At 33.3% G+C, this 10,620-nt stretch overlaps 1 protein-coding gene across 1 annotated transcript in view; it reads left to right on the top strand.

The window, feature by feature from the left end:
* The window catches only part of LOC131942650 (multidrug resistance-associated protein 1), a 96,257-nt gene that overhangs the window by 71,132 nt on the left and 14,505 nt on the right, over positions 1–10,620 (top strand). The gene's annotated exons all lie outside the window — the stretch shown is intronic.

The raw sequence follows: 10,620 nt of genomic DNA, 5'->3' as shown, positions 1-10,620 counted from the left end.
GCTATGATTTTCTGATCATACATACATACATACATACATACATACATACATACATACATACATACATACATACATACATACATACATACATACATACATAGATGCTGTTGACCGCTGCGCATTTTTTGTGCGCAGTTTTCCTTTTTGAAAATGATTTCAGATGTTGAACATTAATTTAGTATAACTTACTTCACCTTATTTGTTTTCTACATTTTCATGACTGATAATTCATGTAAAATTAATATGTTTTTAACGTTTTCAAATCAAATGCTTTAAAAAAAAAGTTTACTACATTGTTAGATGTTTTGTTAAATTTAACTAAAAACTAATTAATTTTAGTATATCTCATAATTATTATGATTAAACAAGTAAAGACCGTATCAATAAAAAGAAATTTTCAAATAGACTAAAATTAGTGCAATCATCCTAAGGACTTTAAATATTTTTCCGTGAGATAATTTAAGATATTTGTCTGACATTATTTGTCCATGATATCATTGGTCCCGTTATCATTTGTCTAAGATCGTTGTCGTGGAACCAAATGTGTGTGTAAATGTGTATGTGAATATATATTTGGGCCTATAGATATTTGTATTTTTTTATTTAATCTATTTTTAAAGTCGTGGTGGACACAAGTGCAGGCAGCAGGAATATAGTACCACAGGATACTCTAACAGTGATCACTCGAGCTCTGAAAATGGGAAAGGTACAAAATTGTACAAACCATATCATATTAATATACAAAACATAAAAGACACGCTACTTTATTTACATAATAAAACATTTATTGCAGAATATATTACTTTCGACTTTTTGAATGTCAAGTCACATTATTGCAAACTATGCTATTTATAGAGATGTTTGCTATATGGACAACACTTATATCTGCTCTCTTACCCTGAAAAAACAATGTCAACAATAGCCTAAGGAAGGAGCAATGCATTTTCAGCAGCATAGAAACTAGCTTTAGATGAACTCGGAACACAAGTATTTGGAAACCTCTCCCTCCCCCAACATTTACATTAAACAATTTCAGGTGATGTTGAAAGATATTCTTCAAGAGAAAGTTTGTTTAAAAAGTGCAGAACAAGAAAAGAAGAGGCAGAAAGCAGTCAGTTGCCATTAAACAGAAAAACTAAATGCTCACTTTTTAAAGTGCTGGTCAAAGCTTTTGGCTGGGAAGTTTTCTTGTCTTACATTTGTAAGGCAGTCTCAGACGTCTTACAGTTTGTTGGGCCATTTCTTCTCAAGTAAGTTAAGACAGTTTGTTGGGCCATTTCTTCTAAAGTAAGTTAAGACAGTTTGTTGGGCCCTTTCTTCTCAAGTAAGTTAAGACAGTTCAGTTTGTTGGGCCCTTTCTTCTCAAGTAAGTTAAGACAGTTTGTTAGACCCTTTCTTCTCAAGTAAGTTAAGACAGTTTGTTGGGCCCTTTCTTCTCAAGTAAGTTAAGACAGTTTGTTGGGCCATTTCTTCTCAAATAAGTTAAGACAGTTTGTTAGGCCATTTCTTCTCAAGTAAGTTAAGACAGTTTGTTGGGTCATTTCTTCTCAAGTAAGTTAAGACAGTTTGTTTGGCCATTTCTTCTCAAGTAAGTTAAGATTTTGTTTGGCCATTTCTTCTAAGTAAGGGGTTATCCATAAATGACGTCACGCTTTTTTGACGATTTTTACCTCCCCCCCCCCCCTCCCCTCCGTCACACGTCCTCACAAAAAGCCAGACCCCCCCCCCTAAAATGACGTCACACCTCAGCCTACAACCCCCCTCAAAATTGCAGTTGAATTTTTTTAAACATCGATATTTTTCCAACATCTTGTCTGAAATATGTCAAAGTAAAGTATTTTAATCAATTTCTATTATAATTTATTAAAAATGTTTTCTAAAACGCTAAATAACGTCTAAAATTCGTTTCCTAACATTTATTATCTATAAAGCAAGTGTGACGTCGCACCATCTAAACCCCCCCTCCTCCTCATCACATATCGTCACAATATTACCGACCCCCCCCCCCTCCCCCCTCATTTATGGACGACCCCTAAGTTAAAACAGTTTGTTGGGCCCTTTTGTCTCAAGTAAGTTAACACGTTTTTTCAAGTAGAATAGCCACCAATGGGTTTTTTAAATGTAAATTAATATGCATTTTAAAAACCTATTCATGTTTATGCACAAAGAAAATATTGTTTTACAAAAAGACAGCTTGGTGTGGACAATTTTTTTGTTTCTTTATTATGATGGTAGTTAAAGTCTTTTGACATTTTGTTTTTGCTTTAAGCTAACGTGAATTGAGAAGCAATTTGTTTAAAGAAATATTGTTATTCATTCATTCAGTTATTCATTTAATAACTTTGCTTAAGAATGCTTCACCAAAATCCACTTAAAACATATCTCTCTGTACTTAAACTTAAGAATCATTTGTTGTTTTTTTTCACTAAAGAGGTTTGATCCTCCATATTGGAGCAATCAACTTAGAACCAGCCTGGTATGGCTATGTTTTAGCTGCAGCCATGTTGGGTGCCTCTTGGTGCCAGACAATTTTTTACCATCAACATTACCATCTAGCCATGACCTCGGGAATGATGTTGAAAAGTGCTCTCATGGTTGCTATTTACAGAAAGGTTAGATGTGTTTTAATTAAAAGAAGTTTAGTATTAAACTACTCTAATGGCAACCATTATTTATAAAACAAACTTTTTATTTTTTTAATTTGCCATTTAGTGTCCAATTTATCCTAATGTGCTGTAGTAAAAGTGTTTTTAAATTTCAGTGATGAAGGCATGTTCAAAATGTACTAAAAGTCTTATGTATCTCTTGCGTTTCTGTTTATTTCCATTCAGAGCCTCCATATAGACACTAACATTGGACAACAAAGTACAGCTGGTGAGGTCGTTAACCTCATGTCTGTTGACTGTCAGAGGGTGCAAGATCTAATGAGTTACACCTGGATGGTGTGGTCAATTCCCTTACAGGTAGATAACTTGGGTGGTGTGGTCAATTCCCTTACAGGTAGATAACTTGGGTGGTGTGGTCAATTCCCTTACAGGTAGATAACTGGAAGGGTATGGTCAATTCCCTTACAGGTAGATAACTTGGGTGGTGTGGTCAATTCCCTTACAGGTAGATAACTTGGGTGGTGTGGTCGATTCCCTTACAGGTAGATAACTTGGGTGGTGTGGTCAATTCCCTTACAGGTAGATAACTTGGGTGGTGTGGTCAATTCCCTTACAGGTAGATAACTGGAAGGGTATGGTCAATTCCCTTACAGGTAGATAACTGGAAGGGTTTGGTCAATTCCCTTACAGGTAGATAACTTGGGTGGTGTGGTCGATTCCCTTACAGGTAGATAACTTGGGTGGTGTGGTCAATTTCCTTAGAGGTAGATAACTTGGGTGGTGTGGTCAATTCCCTTGCAGGTAGATAACTTGGGTGGTGTGGTCAATTCCCTTACAGGTAGATAACTTGGGTGGTGTGGTCAATTCCCTTACAGGTAGATAACTTGGGTGGTGTGGTCGATTCCCTTACAGGTAGATAACTTGGGGTGTGTGGTCAATTCCCTTACAGGCAGATAACTTGGGTGGTGTGGTCAATTCCCTTACAGGTAGATAACTGGAAGGGTATGGTCAATTCCCTTACAGGTAGATAACTTGGGTGGTGTGGTCAATTCCCTGACAGGTAGATAACTTGGGTGGTGTGGTCAATTCCCTTACAGGTAGATAACTTGGGTGGTGTGGTCAATTCCCTTACAGGTAGATAACTGGAAGGGTATGGTCAATTCCCTTACAGGTAGATAACTTGGGTGGTGTGGTCAATTTCCTTGCAGGTAGATAACTTGGGTGGTGTGGTCAATTCCCTTGCAGGTAGATAACTTGGGTGGTGTGGTCAATTCCCTTACAGGTAGATAACTTGGGTGGTGTGGTCGATTCCCTTACAGGTAGATAACTGGAAGGGTATGGTCAATTCCCTTACAGGTAGATAACTTGGGTGGTGTGGTCGATTCCCTTACAGGTAGATATCTTGGGGGGTGTGGTCAATTTCCTAAAAGGTAGATAACTTGGGTGGTGTGGTCAATTCCCTTACAGGTAGATAACTTGGGTGGTGTGGTCAATTTCCTTGCAGGTAGATAACTTGGGTGGTGTGGTCAATTCCCTTGCAGGTAGATAACTTGGGTGGTGTGGTCAATTCCCTTACAGGTAGATAACTTGGGTGGTGTGGTCAATTCCCTTACAGGTAGATAACTTGGGTGGTGTGGTCGATTCCCTTACAGGTAGATAACTTGGGTGGTGTGGTCAATTCCCTTACAGGCAGATAACTTGGGTGGTGTGGTCAATTCCCTTACAGGTAGATAACTGGAAGGGTATGGTCAATTCCCTTACAGGTAGATAACTTGGGTGGTGTGGTCAATTCCCTTTCAGGTAGATAACTTGGGTGGTGTGGTCAATTCCCTTACAGGTAGATAACTGGAAGGGTATGGTCAATTCCCTTACAGGTAGATAACTTGGGTGGTGTGGTCAACTCCCTTACAGGTAGATAACTTGGGTGGTGTGGTCAATTCCCTTACAGGTAGATAACTTGGGTGGTGTGGTCAATTCCCTTTACAGGTAGATAACTTGGAGGGTATGGTCAATTCCCTTACAGGTAGATAACTTGAGTGGCGTGGTCAATTCCTTTACAGGTAGACAACTGAGATGGTATGGTCAATTCCCTTACAGGTAGATAACTTGGGTGGTCTTAGAGGTAGCTCAGCTCTAACATCTCATCAAGCTTAAAATAGCATTTCAGATTGATTTATTTTCATATTCACAAGTATATTAGGCTATAAGACAATTTTTGTAATGTGATGAGTATTTCTTGTCAACCTATTAAGTTTGAATGAACCAAAATGTGTTGTTGTTTTTTTAATATGTTTTGTTACTATGTTCAGATATTTCTAGCAGTTTATTTACTATGGAACACACTAGGAGTTCCAGTGCTGGCTGGCCTGGGTTTGTTGTTGCTGCTGGTACCTTTCAATGGTGTCATTGCATACCACCAGCAGAGGCTGCAGCATAAGAATCTGTTATGGAAAGATAAAAGAATTAAGATGGTCAATGAGGTTCTTAGTGGAATTAAGGTAATAAAAGGACCATTTTCACTTTGAGTCATTTAGATTTATCAGTATTTTATTCATATACATTCACATTTATTAATATACTATATACTCTTCCTTTAAAATTACTAGTTATTAAAAAAAAGATAGCATGTTCTACTTGGTGCTAGTGAAAAGTTTTCAGTGTGCACATTAATATATAGGCTGTTGAAGTGGAGTCCAAATGGAGTCCTGCCGGTTGGCGTTTTTTTAAACCAAATCTGGATATTTTTATTAAATCTTTTTTTTTAAAGTTAGGAAAGCTACTTTCGCTTTTGGCTTCAAAACAAATACAAGTTTTATAATCAGAATTTTATGAATTTAGATCTAGAATTCGAGATAGATCTAGAATCTAATCTAGATTCTAGATCTTTCTAGATAAAGAATTGACTTTTCAACTTTTCAGATTTTAATATTATTTAATAAAGAATCTAGATTCTAGATCTAGAATTTTGTTTAGAATACAACCGACTCGTTAGATTTAGTTTTAGTCATTTATTTATTTACTATTATTTAGTGGTAGGGACCGTAGTCAGTCTAAAGTTCTAAACTCTAAAGATTTTTTTTAAAGAAGAGTAAAGAACTAAAGATTCTTTACTAAAGAAGACGTCGTAAAGTCAAGTGACCAAGTCTAAAGAATTAAAGAACTTTAATAATTAGATTCTACTCTAGTGTACTAACTTAGTACTTAGATCTAGTCTAGTACTAATAATTAATATTAATAGTACACTAAGTACAGTATACACTAACAGTGACTAACACACTAAGTCTAAGTTATAAACTGTAGATAGATATTAATAAGATATAGAATCTAGATCTAGTTATAGTCATAGTCTGATATAGGCCTAACAAATCGTCAAATAGTCAAATAGTATTATTATTTATTTGCTAGATCTAGGGCCTAAGTCCTAAGTATTTTATTTAGATCTAGATCTCTGCCTTATTTTAGTTAGACCTAGATCTATAATTAAATAATATTATATAGACTATAGAGTATTTTCTTTTATAGTGAACTATATGAATACTTTTATTAATATTATTATTAGGTGTTAGTATTTATATTAGTTTAGTACTTAATAGCTAGTATTTAAGCTAGATTTAGTAATAATAGAATAATTAGTTAGATTTACGATCATTTTGTAAAATAGAAACCTTTGGCCTTTAGACTTAACTTTTGAATTTAGGCCCATAAATTTTTCTTTAGACTTTATTTTGCTTAGAAAGTTTAGGCCTGATTAAATTTAAATTAGTAATTTGACCCTATGTATTAATCATATTATTATAGTTAATTAGGCCTATAGGCCCCTAATTTAAATTAGGCCTATTTAGTAATAAAGACTTTGCCTTTATTCATTTTAATAAATAGGCCCCTATTTTAAATCAATGCCATATTTTTAAAAATAATTCCTTTTCCTAGTACTCTAGTACTTTTTCTTTTAGTACTAGATCTAGATCTAGAAGTAGATAAACTAGATATTACACGGTGACAGTAGGCTAGACCTAATAACCGTAATTACTAATTAGTCGTCTGCTTAGTATAGACAAGTTATAGTGTACCAGTATTACTAGATAAAATTCTATATCTAGTAGTAGCTCTAGAAATTCCAAATTTGATTTAAGCCCAAAGTGGGCCTAAAATTGGATTAATCTAATAATTACTATTATTAGGGTCTAATTAGTTTAATTGTAATAAGCTTTGTTTGGCTTTGTGCTACTGTCATTGAGCTTTTAATTTAACATTGAAAATTTAATTCCAAGATTTAAAAAAAAAAATCAGCAACTTTAATTAATCTATATAGCTAGATTCTAGATATTCATACTGTTGTACAAGGCATACTTAGTAGAAATTAAATATGCTATAATTACAGTTTTCTGACTATATCACTCAGAATAAACAGATATGACTAAATAGGCCTAATGACTACTAATGTATATTACATTGTTTTAGAATAATTTCTTTTGCTTTACAGTAAGCATGTATTTTTCGTGTCTGTGTACACTATTTAATATTTATTTTTACTGTTAATGAAAATATTATTCCACAGATGAAGCATGTTCCACTTGTAATAATAAAAAATAATGTCTTGTTTTTTTGACTTAGGCTAATAAAACAGTTGTGTGGTTTACACTTAAAGTCAGTGTCTCAAGCCAGTTACCCTTAATGTACTCAAGCCCTCAAACCACTTCTCTGGATTAGCAATTGTGTGCTCTACTGCTTGACCAATAAATCCCATTTTCAAATGTCATTGTAAATATATATTTCTGTTCACAAATATTGCTTTAACTTTAATTATGAGTAGAAATATGATATGAGCAACTGGTTTCATTGTTCATATTAAACAATATTACATGTACATCCTAAATATGTCCTTTTATAAATTATTAAACTTAATTATTTTTTTATTGAATGTGTTGTTTTAATATCAGTTCTTTGTGTTTGTGTGGGTTCAAATATTTTTAAAACTGTTTAGGAAACTAAATAGTATTTTACTTGCAAATTTTGTTTTAAGCAACTCACACTGGCATTAGACTGCTAACCCAGTAGTTAGTAGAAAGTCCCTGAGTGCACCCAGCAGTGATGGGTACCTAACTCACGTTAGTGAAAGTAAATGTGGATGGGCATATGGCTGACCAAATCATCCCTTCCTATGCCAAGGTCACAAAAGTAGGTGAACTCTATGTTGTCAGATCCATGGATCAACAGGTTTGAGACTGGAGCTTTACTACCATACAACTCTCACTATTGTTTACAATATTTTCATAAACTAACATTACAAATACAATAAAAAAAAAGAAATTCAACATAAAATGAATGAGAAAAATTCAATATTTAGATAAATTTATCATTTATTTAATATTTAAAGGTAAAGGTATTTGATTTATTACTTTCCAGTAATTGCAGGGGATTTTTTTTTTCTTGCATCAAATATTGTTCTTCATAAATTGCAGTCTTAGATGAAATCTTCATTATAACACACATTTTGATTTCATGTTTTGTTGATAGTCTTGGTTGAGGTTTCCTGGAAATTGTGTAGGCTTCTTTCTAGAGGTCTATATGCACTGATTTAATTCAGGTAGGCCTAATCTGAAAAACAGATGTACACACAATATTTCTACTCAGAATTTTCTCTTATAATTATAGTTTACATTTTTATACATAATCAAAATTTTAAATAAAATTGAAACTAAAACTAGCCATTAAATCTATAACTACTTTAGGTCAATATATATTGAGCATTAAGCCTAGATTCTATTACTAAATCTAAACTCTAGATCTAATAACCAGGGTACAAGGCCTACTAAATAAGTGGATATAGATACATTTTGCTACATTGCATACTAGATCTAGATTGTGGGCTAGAGTAATAAGTGTATGTTACAATATTTACTGACACTAAGTCCTAGACACAATTTCTAAATTACTGTGTAGATTAGATTGTTACTACAACTCACACTAGCAATGCTACAGTCACTGTCTATTACACTAGTGAACTCTACAGTCTACATTTACAACTCTACACACCTTTTAGGCCTTGCCTTAGCTTAGACGCCACTAGACGGGGCAGACTGGGATAGGTAGTACTAGACTAGAGTAACTAGATCTAGATAGATTAGATAACTTACAACTAGCTCTCTACTCTACAAACACACACTAGAATCTAAAATCTAGATCTAGAAAAGAATTCAATCTCTAGTAATCTAGTAGATTCTAAATCATCTAATCACTACTGTACTGTCACGTTTTATTTAGAGGGATCAGTATAGTTAATAAAGTAATAAAGTAGATATAGGCCTTCAGATATTATATATTTAGGATCAGGTAGATTTAGATTTTAGATCTATTTTTGTAATATTCTGTCATCGAACTTGACGGTCTAGATAAGTGTTCACTGTTTACCAAATCGTTCAGTAGGAGTGATGTCCCCTGGGGTAGGCTTGCTAGGTCTTACATTAACTTTAAAAAATAATTAATTTACTTACCGCCACAAAACTTTTCTGTCAGAATTGAATGCAAATACATTACTTCCCAACCGTACGTACACAATAGACTTGAACTTTTGTATATTTGTTGCATATTGGGAGTTCATGATGAGTTTAAAATGTTGAAGCGAAGTCAAGAAACAAGCAGCCGCCATGTTTGTTTATCAATGGTAATCATGATCTCAAAAATTCATTTAGTTTGGAAAATTTAATCTCTCCCTGGCGGAAGTTTTTCCAAAACTTGGAATGGATTAATGAATTAATATTATTAATTATTTCAAAAATTATTTTCAATAGTTTATCTTGAATTAAAAAATTCAAAACACATAAAAATCGATACTTAATATTTTGTTTTAATTTTTGACAGCTAAAACATAATTTTTAGCGCTTGCCAATTAATTTATATAATTTTTTGAAAAATAGCATGTTATATAGCAAAGTATTACTGCAACACCCAATTGCCAAACTGTGTTGTATTTTTAAAAAAACATACTTTACTTGCACATTAGGTACTAAAGTTATATGCTTGGGAAGAATCTTTTCAACATAAAATTGTTTTGCTAAGACAGAGAGAGATGAATGTTTTGACAAAATTAGCTTGGCTTAATGCTATTAGCATTTTTATTTGGACATGTGCACCATACTTGGTTGGTAGCTTTTTGATATTTTCCTTTTACTAGATAATTCATTTGTTAATAATAGTTGTTTTTTTTTTTATTTTATAAGATACATTAAACAAATTATGTATATAGTATTAGTTCATGAAACTATATTTTCTAACCTATGTGTATGTTTGCAGGTGTGTCTGGTATCTTTTACTACGTATCTCCTGGTCTACCCAGATCTGCCATTAACAGCTGATACAGCATTTGTGACTTTGGCGCTCTTCAATATTTTACAATTCCCTATTGCGTTTATTCCAGAGATGGTCTCTTTTACAACCCAGGTTTTAAAATATTTTTTCACATGTTTAAGAGAAAAAGAGCACGCAAGAGAGAGATTTATAAAAACATGGTTTCTATATAATTTTCAGTATGGTTTTATTTGAAGTGATTAATTCCAATTACATTTTCTTATAAGGCAAGTGCTTCAGTGAACAGGATAGAAAAATATTTATGTGCCCCAGAAAAAGAATGTGCACAGAACAGTTTACAAGATTATAAAGGTTGGTAACTGTCAGTAGTGTAGATAGGTGAGATAAGGTTTGAAATTGTTCACACACAATGTTTATGTTGTTCCAATTAAAATATTACTTTTAAATTAGGACTGAAACTTTGAATCCCAAAACATATTTTCAAAATAAATATGCTTTTTGAACTACCTTCTATGTTTGTGAGAATAAAACCAAATTTAATTCAGTTTGCTTGAAAAAAAATTGTATGTTTCAAATAGTTGTACATTTTTTAACGCTTTATGTTTTAAAACTAGATACTGCAGTGAGCATCGAAAAAGGTCTTTTTACTTGGGACCCTGATGCTACTTTCAGACTGAGTGGGTGAGTGTTTTACAGTTCGATGGGG

This window comes from Physella acuta, unplaced genomic scaffold (genome assembly GCF_028476545.2).
Source record: "Physella acuta isolate Inbredline_101_S28 unplaced genomic scaffold, ASM2847654v3 ptg000416l, whole genome shotgun sequence".
NCBI classification, from domain to species: Eukaryota; Metazoa; Mollusca; class Gastropoda; family Physidae; genus Physella; species Physella acuta.
Note: the sequence above shows the minus strand (reverse complement) of the source record. Positions and strands in the feature narration are given on the sequence as shown.